This window comes from Molossus molossus, unplaced genomic scaffold (assembly GCF_014108415.1).
Source record: "Molossus molossus isolate mMolMol1 unplaced genomic scaffold, mMolMol1.p scaffold_m16_p_1, whole genome shotgun sequence".
Taxonomy (NCBI): Eukaryota; Metazoa; Chordata; class Mammalia; order Chiroptera; family Molossidae; genus Molossus; species Molossus molossus.
In genome coordinates, this window is record NW_023425344.1 from 38,849,549 (window position 1) to 38,865,863 (window position 16,315).

A 16,315-nucleotide genomic window follows, 5' to 3' on the forward strand; every position below is an offset into this window, starting at 1 on the left:
TCTCCCAAAACTGGACCGGGAGGAGATAGAAAACTTGAACAGACCAATAACAACTAAGGAAATCGAAGAGGTAATCAAGCAAACAAAACCCCAGGCCCGGATGGCTTCACGGGGGAGTTTTACTGAACATTCAAAAAAGAACTAACTCCCAGTCTCCTCAAATTATTTCAAAAAATTGAAGAATGAAAGGTTGGTACAATATTCACAAATCAATAAATGTGATACTCCACATAAACAAAATGAAGAATTAAAACCACATGATCATTATCAATAGATGCTGAAAAAGCATTCGACAAAATCCAGCATCTGTTTCTGATAAAAACACTCAGCACTGTGGGAATAGAGGGATCAATCATATCTCAACATAATAAAGGCCATATATGAAAGACCGACAGCCAACATCATACTCAATGGGCAGAAACTAAAAGCATTTCTCTCAAGAACAAGAACAAGACAGGGATGCCCACTTTCGCCACTTCTATTTCACATAGTACTGGAAGTCTTAGTCACAGCAACCAGACATGAAGAAAAAGTAAAAGGGATCCAAATTGGAAAGGAGGAAGTAAAACTGTCATTATTTGTAGATGACATCATATCATACATAAAAAACCCTAAAGACTCCATCAAAAATCTACTAGACTTAATAAATGAATTTGGCAAAATAGCAGGATACGTCAAGAAATCGATGGCATTCTTATACACCAATGATGAACACACAGAAAGAGAAAGTGAAAAAACAATCCCACTTACCATCGTGGCAAAAAAATTAGGATACCTAGAAATAAACTTAACCAAAGAAGTAAAGGACCTATTTGCAGAAAACTACAAGACATTGAAAAAAGAAATAGAGGAAGATATAAAAAAGTGGAAGCACATACCCTGTTCATGGATTGGAAGAATTAACATCATTAAAATGTCCATATTACCCAAATCAATCTATAGATTCAATGCAATCCCCATCAAAACACCAACGACATATTTCACAGAACTAGAACAAATACTTTAAAAGTTCATATGAAACCATAAAAGACCCCGAATATCCACAACAATTTTGAAAAAGAAGGACAATGTAGGTGGAATCTCAATATCAGATATCATCCTGGAACTGGCACAAGAACAGGCATATACACCAGTGGAACAGAATGGAGAACCCAGAAATGAACCCAGGACATTAGGCTGAATTATATTTGACAAAGGAGGCAAGAGCATACAATGGAGTAAAGACAGCCTCTTTAATAAATGGTGTTGGAAAAATTGGACAGCTACATGCAAAAAAATGAAACTAGACCATCAACTTACACCATACACAAGAATAAACTCAAAATGGATAAAAGACTTAAATGTGACCCGTAAATCCATAAAAATTCTAGAAGAAAATGCAGGCAACAAAATTTCGGACATCATACGCAGCAGAATTTTCACTGATACATCACCTAAGGAGACAGAAACAAAGGAAAAAATGAGCACATAGGACTACATCAAACTAAAAAGCTTCTGCACAGCAAAAGAAACAACCATCAAAATGGAAAGGCAACCCACTGTATTGGAGAGCATAATTGCCAATGATACATCAGATAAGGGGTTAATCTCCAAAATATATGAAGTACTCCTACAACTCAACAAAAGGAAGACAAAGAACCCAATTAAAAAGTGTGCAGAGGAGCTGAATAGACACCTCTCCAAACAGGACATACAAATGGCCAAGAGAAATATGAAGAAATGCTCAACATCGTTAATCATCAGAGAGATGCAAATTAAAACAACAATGAGGTATCACCTCACACCTGTCAGAATGGCCGCCATCAAAACATCAAACAAGTGTTGGCGAGGGTGTGGAGAAAAGGGGACTCTGGTACACTGCTGGTGGGAATGCAGACTGGTGCAGCCACTATGGAAAACAATATGGTGTTTCCTCAAAAAATTAAAAATTGAACTTCCATTTGACCCAGTGATCCCGCTTCTAGGAATATACCCTAAGAAGCCTGAAACACCAATCAGAAAGAATATATGTACCCCTATGTTTGTAGCACACTATTTACAATAGATAAGATCTGGAAACAGCCCAAGTGTCCATCAGTAGATGAATGGATAAAAATGTTGTGGTACATGTACACAATGGAGCCCTCTGCAGCTGTAAGAAAGAAAGATCTCTTATCCTTTGAGACGACACGGAGGGACCTGGGAAGTATTATCCTAAGCGAAACAAGCCAAGCAGAAAGAGACAAATACCACATGATCTCACTTATTTGTGCAATATAATGAACCTAACAGTCTAAGGAATAGAGTAGACCCAGAGACGTGGAAGTAGGGTATAGATGGACAACCCTCAGAAGAGCCAGCCGGTTGTGGGGGGAGGGAAAAGATAAACCACAGAATTTATATGCATGTACACATAACCAATGGACATGGATAACAAAGCTGGGGATGGGTGGGGGTGATGGGCGGGAGGGTGTCATTGGGGTAAAAAAGGAGAAACATCTCTAACAAAAATAAAATTTTAAAAAATAATAAATTTTTTTTCTCTGAAAAAAAAAAGAGAATAATTGTGACTACTACGTGGGGAGGGGACAGGTGAGAAGTGGGAGAAGACCTACTTGAAAAGGCCATTAGAGCTTTGAGACATGAAGACTGAGGAGGAGTGAGACATGAGAAAGACAGGAGGGTGGTTCAGGCAAGGGCATAGCATGTGTCAGAGCCTGAGAACAGAAACAGATTAACAAGGACCTAAAGGAAGTTTCTGGGTTGGACGTGCTAAAAGAAAAAGGAGCAATGGTAGGACATAGGGTTGGAGCGATAGCAGGGGCTAGATCAGAGCATTATGACCATTATTAAGAATTTGGATGTAATGGGAAACAAAAGGTTTTAAATGGGAACATGGGGTTTCATTTATATTTTTAAAAGAATATTCTTGCTGCTCTGTGAAGAATAGATTGAAGGGGGCATCCAAGATATTTGAGACACTCAACATCAGGTAGGCAACTGAACATAAGAATATGGAGCCCAAAGGAGAAGTGTAGGCGGGAGTTACAAAGCTGTGTTTTAATCATTCCTAGGGTTCCAACAAAAATTGTTAGTCTAAAACCACTATCCTTACCACCCAACCTTTGTGTAGAAGTTTATAATTTTTTTTTTATGAATTTTTATTTATTTTTTTGTTACAGATATTTTACCTTTTTACCCCATTGGCACCCCCCACCCCACCCCACCTCCACCCTATCCCCAGCTTAGTTGTCCATGTCCATTGGTCATGCATACATGCATATAAGTTTTGTGGTTTATCTCTGCCCACCCCCTCACCCCCCCATCCCCTCTTCTGAGGGATGTCAGTCTGTGCCCTACTTCCATGTGTCTGGGTCTACTGTATTCCTCAGACTGTTATGTTCATTATATTCCGTATATAAGTGAGATCATGTGGTATTTGTCTTTTTCTGCTTGGCTTATTTCACTTAGGATAATAATTTCCAGGTCCCTCCATGTTGTCTCAAAGGATAAGAGATCTTTCTTTCTTACCGCTGCATAGTACTCCATTGTGTATATGTACCACAGCTTTTTTATCCATTCGTCTACTGGTGGACACTTGGGCTGTTTCCAGATCTTAGCTATTGTAAATAGTGCTGCTATGAACATGGGGGTACATATATTCTTCCTGATTGGTGTTTCAGGCTTCTTAGGGTATATTCCCAGCAGTGGGATCACTGGGTCAAATGGAAGCTCAATTTTTAATTTTTTGAGGTAGCACCATATTGTTTTCCATAGCGGCTGCACCAGTCTGCATTCCCACCAGCAGTGTATTACAGTTCCCTTTTCTCCACACCCTCGCCAACACTTGTAGTTTGCTGATTTGTTGATGGCGGCCATTCTGACAGGTGTGAGGTGATACCTCATTGTTGTTTTAATTTGCATCTCTCTGATGATTAGTGATGTTGAGCATTTCTTCATATGTCTTTTGGCCATTTGTATGTCCTGTTTGGAGAGGTGTCTATTCAGCTCCTCTGCCCATTTTTTAATTGGGTTCTTTGTCTTCCTTTTGTGGAGTTGTATGAGCACTCTATATATATTGGAGATTAACCCCTTATCTGATACATCATTGGCAATGATGTTCTCCCATACAGTGGGTTGCCTTTCCATTTTGAAGATTGTGTCTTTTGCTGTGCAGAAGCTTTTTAGTTTGATGTAGTCCCATGTGTTCATTTTCTTCTTTATTTCTGTTGCCTTAGGTGACGTATCAGTAAAAACTCTGCTCTGTATGATGTCTGATATTTTGTTGCCTACATTTTGTTCTAGAATTTTTATGGATTCACGGGTCACATTTAAGTCTTTTATCCATTTTGAGATTACTTTTGTGTATGGTATAAGTTGATGGTCTAGTTTCATTTTTTTGCATGTAGCTGTCCAATTTTCCCAACACCATTTATTAAAGAGACTGTCTTTACTCCACTGTATGCTCTTGCCACCTTTGTCAAATATTAATTGAGCGTATTGCCTTGGGTCCATTTCTGGGTTTTCAGTTCTGTTCCACTGGTCTATATGCCTGTTCTTGTGCCAGTACCAGGCTGTTTTGGTTACAGTCGCTTTGTAGTATAACCTGATATCTGGTATTGTGATCCCACCGACTTTGTTCTTCTTTTTCAAGATTTGCTGTGGCTATTCGGGGTCTTTTTTGGTTCCATATGAACTTTTGAAGTATTTGTTCTAGTTCTATGAAATATGTCATTGGTATTTTGATGGGGATTGCATTGAATCTATAGATTGCTTTGGGTAGTATGGACATTTTAATGATGTTAATTCTTCCAATCCATGAACAGGGTATGTGCTTCCACTTTTTTTATATCTTCCTCTATTTCTTTTTTCAATGACCTGTAGTTTTCTGCAAATAGGTTCTTTACTTCTTTGGTTAAGTTTATTCCTAGGTATCGTAATTTTTTTGGCGCGATGGTAAATGGGATTGTTTTTTCAGTTTCTCTTTCTGTGAGTTCATCATTGATGTACAAGAATGCCGTCGATTTCTTGACGTTAATTTTGTATCCTGCTACTTTGCCAAATTTATTTATTAAGTCTAATAGATTTTTGATGGAGTCTTTAGGGTTTTCTATGTACAATATCATGTCATCTACAAATAATGACAGTCTCACTTCCTCCTTTCCAATTTGGATCCCTTTTATTTTTTTCTTCATGTCTGATTGCTGTGGCTAAGACTTCCAGTGCAATGTTAAATAAGAGTGGCGAAAGTGGACATCCCTGTCTTGTTCCTGTTCTTAATGGAAATGTTTTTAGTTTCTGTCCATTTAGTATGATGTTGGCTGTAGGTCTTTCATATATGGCCTTTATTATGTCGAGATATGATCCCTCTATTTCTACATTGCTGAGCGTTTTTATCAGAAATGGATGCTGGATTTCGTCGAATGCCTTTTCAGCATCTATTGATATGATCATGTGGTTTTTATTCTTCATTTTATGTGGTGTATCACGTTTATTGATTTGCGAATATTGTACCAGCCTTGCATCCCTGGAATGAATCCCACTTGGTCATGGTGAATAATTTTTTTGATGTATTTCTGGATCTGATTTGCTAATATTTTGTTCAGGATTTTGGCGTCTATGTTCATCAGGGATATTGGCCTGTAGTTTTCTTTCTTTGTAGTGTCTTTTTCTGGTTTGGGAATTAGAATTATGCTGGCTTCATAGAACGTGTTTGGAAGTCTTCTTTCTTCTTGAATTTTTTGAAAGAGTTTGTGGAGAATGGGTGTTAGTTCTTTTTTGAATGTTCGGTAAAACTCCCCCGTGAAGCCATCTGGGCCTGGGCTTTTGTTTGCTGGGAGAGTCTTGATTACCTCTTCAATTTCCTTAGTTGTTATTGGTCTGTTCAAGTTTTCTATCTCTTCCGGGAATAGTTTTGGGAGACTGTGTGTTTCTAGAAATTTGTCCATTTCTCTTAGATTGTCGAATTTGTTGCCATATAGTTGTTCGTAGTAGTTGTTAATGATCTTTTGTATTTCCGTGGTGTTGGTTGTTACTTCCCCTCTTTCATTTCTGATTTTGTGTATTTGGGTTCTCTCTCTTTGTTTCTTGGTGAGTCTAGCTAGGGTCCATCAATCTTGTTTATCTTTTCGAAAAACCAGCTCTTTGTTTCATTGATCCTTTGAATTGTTTTTTTGGTCTCTATGTCATTTATTTCTGCTCTGATCTTTACTATTTCTTTCCTTCTACTTGCTCTGGGGTTTTCTTTTTGTTTGCTTTCTAATTCTTTAAGTTGTGAGGTTAGACGGTCAATTAGAAATTTTTCTTGTTTTTTGAGGTAGGCCTGTAGTGCTATGAACTTCCCTCTCAGAACTGCTTTCGCTGCATCCCATAGATTTTGTGTTGTTGTGTGTTCGTTTTCATTGGTTTCCAGGAAGTTTTTAATTTCTTCCTTGATCTCCTCAGTGACCCATTCATTGTTTAATAACATGCTATTTAGCCTCCATGTGTTGAAATGTCTTTGCATGTTCTTGTTGCAACTGATTTCTAGTTTCATGCCATTGTGATCTGAGAAGATGCTTGATATGATTTCAATCTTCTTGAACTTGTAGAGATTTAGTTTGTGTCCTATCATGTGGTCTATCTTTGAGAATGTCCCATGTGCACTTGAGAAGAATGTGTATTCTGTAGTTTTGGGGTGTAATTCTCTGTAGATATCTATTAAATCCATTTGGTCTAGTGCTTCATTTAGAGTCTCTGTTTCCTTGCTAATTTTTTGCCTAGAGGATCTATCCAGTGCTGTCAATGGGGTGTTGAAGTCCCCTGCTATGATTGTATTGTTGTTGATTTCTCCTTGGAAGTCCTCCAGAAGATTTTTAATATATTTTGGTGAGAAGTCAGCTGAGAGCCTTATGGGGTTCCCTTTGTAGGTAACCTGTTGCTTATCTCTTGCTGCTTTTAGGATTCTCTCTTTGATTTGTGGCATTTTAATTACTATGTGTCTTGGTGTGGGCCTGTTTGGGTTCTTCTTACTTGGGACTCTCTTTGCTTCTTGAACTTGACTGCCTTCTTCCTTCACCAAATTAAGGAAGTTTTCTCTCACTATTTTTTTGAATATATTCTCTATCCCTTGCTCATTTTCTTCTTCTTCGGGGACTCCTATGATGCGAATATTATTACGTTTCCAGTTGTCCCATAGTTCTCTTAAGCTGTCTTCCGGTTTTTTAATAGTTTATTCCTTTTGTTTTTCTGATCGGTTGATTTTTTCTACCCTGTCTTCTAATTCACTGATCCGGTCCTCAGCTTCCTCTACTCTGCTTTTTAAACCTTCCAGTGTGTTTTTCATTTCTGATATGTCATTTTTTATCTCTTCTTGTTGGTTGTTAATTTCCAATTGGCTTATTTTCAGTGTCTCTATGTCCTTACTCATGCTGTTCAGCTTCCTCAAGATCATGGCTCTGAATTCTAGCTCTGTTAACATGCCTAATTGCTCCACATTGATCTCATCTTCGGTGGAGGTCTCTTGCTCTTTCATTTGGCTTCTGTTTCTGTGTTTCACCATTTTAGCTATCACTGTGGGCTTTGGAGCCTGTCAAGTTCTCCCTGTGGGTGTTGGTGTTCTGCTGTTTGTGGCTCCCTCTCCTGTGTTTAGATGAGCGAGGGAGGACCCATGTTGAACACCACTGTCAAGTCTTACTTTCCTGGTTAAAGTTGCCAGCCCATGAAAGGTACTGTTATCCTCTAGCTTTTTGCCTGGAGGCTAGCAGTCTAGGTTACTTGATGAGTTTTGGGTTGTTAGTTGATTGAAAAACTCCCTCTGGTGCTCAGCCAAGGGGCTTTCACGAGGGTGGGGCAGATGCTGGTTGTTAGTGAGCCTCAATTAGCACTTCAATGGCCCACAGGGTGGGGTTGGATCTCCGAGGGAGGGGCTGCTGCCTCTCCTCAGAGCCCTGGGAAGGAGCAATGTGGCCACCGTCCTGGGTGGCAGCTACTCAGCCAAAGCTCTGAGCGCCCTCCAAATCCCGAGTGTCCCGACACAGTTCCAGTCCAGTCCGCCCTCCCTCTGCCGGAGCCCAAGGTGAGTGGCTGTGGCTGTTTCAGCCTCTGTCCCGGCTGCGCTGTGGAGCCGCCTGGGAGTGTAACCCGAGGGCGCTGCTCCCAGCTAAGGCCGCTGCCGAGCTGCCGACCGTGGGCTCCCAGCCCCGTCTCGCGCCTTCGCAAGCCTACCCGGATGGAGTCAGTGTCCCTTGTTGTATGGTCCTCGCAAGCTGCTTTTCTGTTGGTTTTTCCCGTCGATTTGTCTGTGTTATAGTTGTAATTCCAGTTTGGTTCTGGGAGACAGTCTGTGTAGCTCCGTTCACTCCGCCGCCATTTTTCGGTTCAGAAGTTTATAATTTATATTTGATCACCACAATTCTGGGATACTTATTTCTCAAACTTTATAGATATAGATAAATATCCAGAAGCTCAGAGAAATTATTTAATTTTCTTAGCTTAGTATTAGTCAGGATTTAAGCCTATACTTTTTACTACAAAGTCCATAATATCACCTCATATCATCGTACTTCCCTCCACATTAAAGGGTTTGGAAAGAATATGAGTAATTGACTAAACCATGAAGGGTTCTCTAAAAAGAAAACTTACCTTATATTCCCTGTTATGCATATCTTGAACTTCTATGTTCCATTCACCTTAAACTATGATGGTAAAACTAAGAATGCCAATGAAAGGATGGATGAAAGGCTATGAATGAACAAAAAGGACTTTGTGACAGGACATAGGGAACTAGGAAATTTGAGCAAAAGAAATGTAAGAATTACACAAAAAGGAACGTCATTAGTAATAGCTAACCACTAATATGGGATTTCTTATGTACCAGGTACAATACAAACAAACGTACACATACACACACACACACCCCTATATGTGTCATTTATTGTATGTCCTCTCAATTATCCTATGAGATAGGATCATTATTATCTTCATTTTACAGATGAGAAAACTGAAGAACAGAGAAATAATTTGCTTAAAGTCATACAGATATTAAGTGGTGGGGCTGGGATTTATTTTATTTATTTTTTTCCATCACTACTTACATCCCCTATACCCTCTTCCGCCTCCACCCACCCCTTTTCCCCTTGCAATCTCCACACTGTTGTGTCCACGAGTTCTCTCTCTTTTTCTCCTTTTTTCCTCAAGCCCTCTATCCCCTCCCCCAACACCCTCCCACCAGAGCGGTGTGCCTGCCCTCTATCTATAAGTCTGTCTCTATTTTGCTTATTAGCTTATTTGTTTCTTAAATTCTACATATGTCTTTCTCTGATTGGCTTATTTCACTTAGCATAATGTTTGCCAGGTCCATTCATGCTGTTGCAAAGGGTAAACTTTTCTTCCTTTTTAGGAAGAAAATAGTTGAGTACTATTCCATTGTGTAAATGTACCATAGCTGTTTTATCTACTAATCTACTGATGAGCACTTGGGCTGCTTCCAAATCTTGGCTATTGTAAATAGCACTACAATGAACACAGGGGTGCATATTTCTTTTGAATTAGAGTTTCAGGTTTCTTCAGATATATTCCCAGATGTGGAATTGCTGGGTCATAAAGCAGTTTCAGTTTTAATTTTCTGAGGTAACACTATACTGATTTATACTGGCTGCATCAGTCTGCATTGCCACCAACAGTGCACAAAGGTTCTCTTTTCTCCACATCCTCACCAACACTTGTTGTTTGTTGACTTACTGATGATAGCCATTCTGACAGGTGTGAGGTGATATCTCATTGTGGTTTTAATTTGCATTTTTCTGATGATTAGTGACGATGAACATCTTTTCATATATCTATTGGCCATGTGTATGATCTCTTTGGAGAAGTATCTACTCAGGTCCTTTGCCCATTTTTAAATTAAGTTGTTTGTTTATTTGGTGTTGAGTTTTATGTTTTTAATAAATTTTGGATATTAACCCCTTGTCAGATATATTGGCAAACAGGTCCTCCCATTTAGTAGGTTGTCTTTTCATTTTGTTGATGGTTCCCTTTGCCGTGCAAAAACTTTTTAGTTTGATGTTGTCCCATTTGTTTATTTTTTATTTTGTTTTCCTAGCTCAAGGAGATATATGGGGAAAATATTGCTATGAGAAATGTCCAAGATTTTTTTTTTTAATCCTCACCCGAGGACATTTTTGCATTTATTTTCAGATAGCGTGGGAGGGAGACAGGGAGGGAGAGAGAGAGAGAAACATCGATATGAGAGAGACACATTGAGTGGTTACCACCCACATGACCTGGGGACAAACTGCAACCGAGGTATGCACCCTTAGCGGGAACTGAACCTGGGCCTCTCCGGTCTGTGGGCCCATGCTCTAACCGCCAGGATGAAATGTCCAAGATTTTACTGTCTATGTTTCTTCTAGGATTTTTATGATTTTGTGTCTAACATTTAAGTCTTTAATCCATTTTGAGTTTATTCTTGTGTGCAGTATAAGAAGGTGGTCTAGTTTAATTCTTTTTGCAGGTATCTGTAAAATTTTTCTGAACCCCACTAAATGAATAGGCTATCTTTACCCCATCGTCTATTTTTTGCCTCTTTTGTCAAATATTAATTGACTGTAAAGGTGTGGGTTTATTTCTGGGTTCTCTATTCTGTTCTATTGGTCTATATATCTGTTTTGATGCCAGTACCATGCTATTTTAATTACTGTTGCCTTGTAGTATAGTTTGATATTAGGTAGTGTGATTCCTCCAACTTTGTTTTTCTTTCTCAAGATCACTGTTGCTATTCAGGGTCTTTTGTGGTTCCATATAAATTTTTGGAATATCTGTTCTAGTTATGTGACATACGCCACATAGGAATTGCACCAAATTTGTAGATTTCTTTGGGTAGTATGGACATTTTAATGATGTGAATTCTTCCTATTCATGAAATGGTATATGCTTCCACTTATTTGTGTCTTCTTTAATTTATTTCTTCAGTGTCATAATTTTCTGAGTACAGGTCTTTCACATCTTTGGTTAAATTTATTCCTAGGTATTTTATTCTTTTTGAAGTGATTGTGAATGGGATTGTTTGTTTATTTATTTATTTATTTATGCATTTATTTATTTTTAGTTTCCCTTTTTAATAGTTCATTATTGGTGTATAAAAATGCAACTGAAGCGGATTCTCTGCCTCCCTGTGGCAGGCACAACTCCCAGGATGGTCTTGTAAGAAGTTCCTGCATAGGCTGAGGCTGAGGCTGAGGCTGAGGTGTGTGCTGATGCCACCTGCACATTTGTCTGATCCATGTTGACATTTGAAGAGTCACAGAATGCAAAAATGAACCAGAAGAATTGGTGAAATCATGTCCAGTTGGCATCTCCAAACTCCCAACTCTGACCCACTGAGGCAGCAAAGTCTGATTCAAAGAGCACTCACCAGGCGACTGAGTTCAGAGTGACCCACATCTGATGGAAGAGAAAAGAAATGTAGCTATCAAACCCAATCAAGTATCTATATCCCTCAAATTATCAACAATATCCTGTCAAGAAAGGCTCTGGTTGGTTCCACAGACACATGGCTACCCAAGGAGACATATAAAGATGGAGAAATCGAGGCACAGAAAAATTAAGTGACTTCGCCAAAGTCGCAAGCTGGGGAAGACCAGGATTATAGCGTAAAGAGAACCCCTGACTCTGGGCCTGTGTCCTGCCCATGGAGTCACACTGCCTCCATTCCTAGGAGAGAAGACTTCCTGCAGGGTGAAGTGTGGTGCCTTCACCAGGGGGTGCAGTCCACACTGAAATGGCACAGCCACATCTGCACAGCAAGCTGGGGTGCCCTTATGCACATGTGTGAGGGACTGACAAGCACTCACAGGTTCTGACATGGGTTAGACATCTGGTCTGGACCACCATGTCATCAGATTGCTTCCTTATGGAGTCACAACTGTCACCCCTCCTCAAACCTCTGCATTCTACCTTCCCGTCTTCCTTCCATCTTACCTCAACTGTCTCTGCTTTTCCTTTGTGAGGTCCCTACCTCCCACCCCCAGTTGCCTTCTCAATCATGTCTGTCACCTCTCCCTCTCTGATGGGCACATTGACCCTGTCCTAGGATTTAAAAAGAAGAGAAAGCAGCTTTCTTTCTTTGACCCCCAGCCCCCAAGCTCTTACCTGTCTCTTCCCCTTTGGGGTCTGTACTGGGCAGCACTCTCCTCGTGGCCTGTCCAGGATAGAGTCTATGGAGGTGTGGCTGTCATCCTACTTTCTCCCTAAAACTTCTCTCCAAAATTCCAACAATTGATCTCATTTATGAACCCAAAATTCAGCCAAAGTGAGGGCAGAATGGGGTTTGAGCATCATTTAGTCCCACATCTCATCATCTGATGGATGGGCCCCAACTGAACAGTTTCACCTGTGTAAGCTTTATCACTTCCCAGTGAGGCCAATTCACATCCAGTGTCCCCTTCAAAGCCGTGTCATCTCAACCACATGCTTCTTCCTTCTCCTGTCCCCCTTCTGGAATGCTCTCCTCTTTTGTCTTCCTTTATATGCTGATTCTTCAGATTCTCTTCCGATCCTTGGGATAGCTCTTCCTCTGTGGATGCATTTTATGTCACCTCCTGCCCTCTGAAACTCATTGAAGTGAGGATGAGACATGTGTCTCATTCGGTGGAGTCTCTCTCCCATGGAGAAGGACATGTCAACATTCAAGTGTCCAACAGTCACAGTCCAGTGAGGACAGTGCAGTGGGTGACAGCGACCACATGGGCCATGGAGTCAGGACTGCTCAGGGTAACGTCCAACCTTCCATGGCAGGGCAACTCAGTTCGCCAAGTTCTCCCAGACCTACTATGTGCATCCACATTCCTTTGGCCTCCCAGTAAGCATATGGGAAACATTCTTTTTGGACACTTTGTAGTACATTGATGACAGTATGACTCACAAGGTGAAGAGAGACAGTTGGAAAAACTAAACTCTAGCCCAGTCCTTTCTCTCTAAAAAATCCATGTATGTTACCCATTTAATAATCTCATACATTTTCATTACTGTGGATAGTGTATTTTGTCTCCCATGAACACAAACATAGTTCACAGATTACATATTCTAAGACATAAGCTTATATAATTTTTCTGTTCTTTATTCTTTTTTTCTTTCATGGAAATACTACACCATGATTTTTTTAATTTTTGTTACAGATGTTTCTTGTCAAGAGGTAGCCTTACTAATGTATATTAAAGCACAAGGGAGAAATAAACTGAAATCAGTAAAATGTGATAGTAATTAGTACTAGTACTGTGCTAGTAATCGACTATTTGAGGACCCCCAAGAGTATATAACACTATAATGGACACAGCTAACACCTATATAAGAGGATGCTGAGTGAGGTCCAAAATATGGAACAAAGAGCAAGAACAACTCACCTTCTAAATAGCTGCCAAAACTTGGGGCCAGATACCTAGTCCTTTGGCTAGGACAAAGGCTGAACAAAACGACCTACAACCCTCACTCTCGGGTCATATAAGCAGAACACTTGGGAAGAGGAGGATGGGAGAATTCTTGAATTTAGTCAGGTTCCTGGACAGTACTGTGGCTTATCCTTTTGATTTATCTCCTATCCTACTCCAAGTTAAATAAACAAGACTCTAATAGAATTCAGCTAGAAAAACTAGAGTAACTGTAAGGAGAGACTGGCATCTCATCCACTGGCAAATTTGTTGATATGCCATGCACCTACCTAAACAGGAGAATAGAAACTTGGAGAGAAACAGCTGGCTACGGAGTAGGCTGAGCAAAGCAATGTGCACTCCTACAGTTTGGCATGGCAAGGATTTCTCCTAGGTCTACTGATGCTTTGCACAAAGTGCCATTCAGGTTTGAACCATCTTGACATCTAAGGGGGAAAGAAATTCTAGCAGCAAGAGGCTGGGTATACTTCTGAAAGTGGGAACTGAGAGAGTTTAAAAGAGAGAGCTGTCGGCTTATCTCCCATGTCAAGGAACTGTGCAGCGGAGAGGCTGCCTCAGAGTTCACAGAACTCTGTGCCCATTAATAAGTGAACATTTAGATGCAACATGGATTGTACTTAACCAGTGGAGAAAAAGGTGTCCCTTTCTTCCCTAATTTCCCTCCAAGTCCCCACTCCACACCAGAGAGAATGGGCCTTGAAAAGAGAGGGAAAAAACTGGTTAAAAACAAACCCCATTTTCTGTCTTCAGAGTTCCTGAGTCACAAGTTCAGCCAGAGAACACTTGCCTTGGAACTGAGAGTGGAGTTTTAAACCAGACACACTTCTAATAACCAGGACTGTGGAGGAAGAGGTTAAATAATATGTTCAAGATGTCTTTAAGGGATTTGCTACCCAGTGCTGCTTAATCATCTAAGGATATCATTAAAACAAAATTTCCAATTCAGCTAGTCTGGGATGTGGCCAGAGATTCTGCATTTCTCACAAGCTACCTGGGGATGCTGGTGATTCAGGACCACACTGTGACAAACAAGGCACTATAAAGTAGGGAAGGGAGTTTCAACAGAGCAGATGGCAGCAAAGAATAGAGAAAAGAATATATTAGGTTGGAACATATGAAATATCCACTTTTGTAGGTCAAAAACAGTTGAATATTAACAATTTAAAAAATAACCTTTGTTTGTATCCTATCAAATTAAAAAATCATAAAATGGGAAACACAATATTGGAATTAAATAATGCCTCCACATTCTAACAAATATTTATGCTCTACTTAAATGAGAATGTATAAATGAAGTAACATAAGGAAGTAGTACTGACCTGTGTCGACAGGCAGAAATACTCAGTAGAAGAATGTGTGTGTGTGTGTGTGTGTGTGTGTGTGTGCGTGTGCATTTGAAAAAGGTTGGGGCTGGAATCACAACCAGCCACCTCTAACATGCTATATTTTTAGAATTTTTACAAATGTTAAAGTCTTCATGAACTGTGCTTGTGGATAAAAACTTACTGCCACCTGGTGGATTTGAGCTAAGAGTTGAAAGGAAAATATGCATCTTTTTATTCAGATATCTTAAATACTATTTATTAGTACTTCCTCTGTTCATTTTAATTTAAAAAGAAAATAGATAAATATATGTTTACTAAAAAAGTATTACATTTGGAGGACTTTCTGCAGTTGGTTTCAATTGGAGAGGAAAAATGGGCATATTTATATGCATTAGATGGCATTAGCTTTACACTTTAAGTTCATGATTATATATATGGCTTTCCCTTTCATTTCCACAATGGTTTCCCCTTGAATAGAATTTTATACATTTGTTTGTTAAAGAGAATTTCAGGAGCTGGACCAGTGCAGGTAATTCATTCTCTTATATGTGTGCAGAAAGCTAAAATAAAGACCAGCATGTGCAACTCCCAACTTTCCTTCCCTTCATCCCAAGCTGTATATTTTCTAGAGCCCTTCTTTGCTATCTCAGAAGAAAGGGTTGTTTCCAAAGCTAGATCACTTGATTTTACCCTACCTGGTGAAATAAATTATCATTACCTTACTCAAATCTGTATCTAACTTTTCTTCTACTTCATCATTCTGTGCAGCCTCTATGATTCCTACCTATTCCAAAGAGCAGCAGTGAACCTTTTCTTAACTCCACGTTAAATTGCCTCAATTCTCACCAATTTATTTTTGTCATCTAATTATTTAAACTTAGTCTACATTCTCTTACAAAATCAGTAAACAACTATAATCAGAATGATGGGTCATCAATACAGAAAAGGAAAAAAATAAAATCTGTTATTGAATTATTATATGTTGGATTTACCACCCTTTTCTCTAAAAACTGTGTTCATGCCCTGGCTGGCGTGGCTCAGTGGTTAGAGCATCAGCCCATGCACCAAAGGGTGATAGGTTCAAATCCTGGTCAAGGGCATGTACCTGGGTTGCAGGTTCATCCACAGCCTGGTTGGAGTAAGTGAGGGAGGCAACCAATTGATGTGTCTCTCACATCCATTTCTCTCTCACATCCATGTTTCTTTCTCTCTCTCTCTCTCTGTCCCCACTCCCTATATGCCCTCTCCCTTCCACTTTCCCTAAAAATCAATGGAAAAAAAATATCCTCCGGTGATGATTAACCAAAACAAAACAAAAAATGGTATTCATTATTAAAACAAGATAAAACATCCTACGGTCTTCTGCAGTATCCTAATATTGTATGTTTTCCTGTGATGAATTATTCTGGGATTACTATTAAAACATAGGTAGGCTTTACAAAATATTTTTCTTCTCCTAATTTAGAAACTTACATGTCATACAATTCTAATGATTCTATAGTCTATTAATGATAGTACTTATTAATTTTCTAACTTAATAGAACTATTAAAAAGAATAATAAGTGGATATATTTCTTATGTACTTTT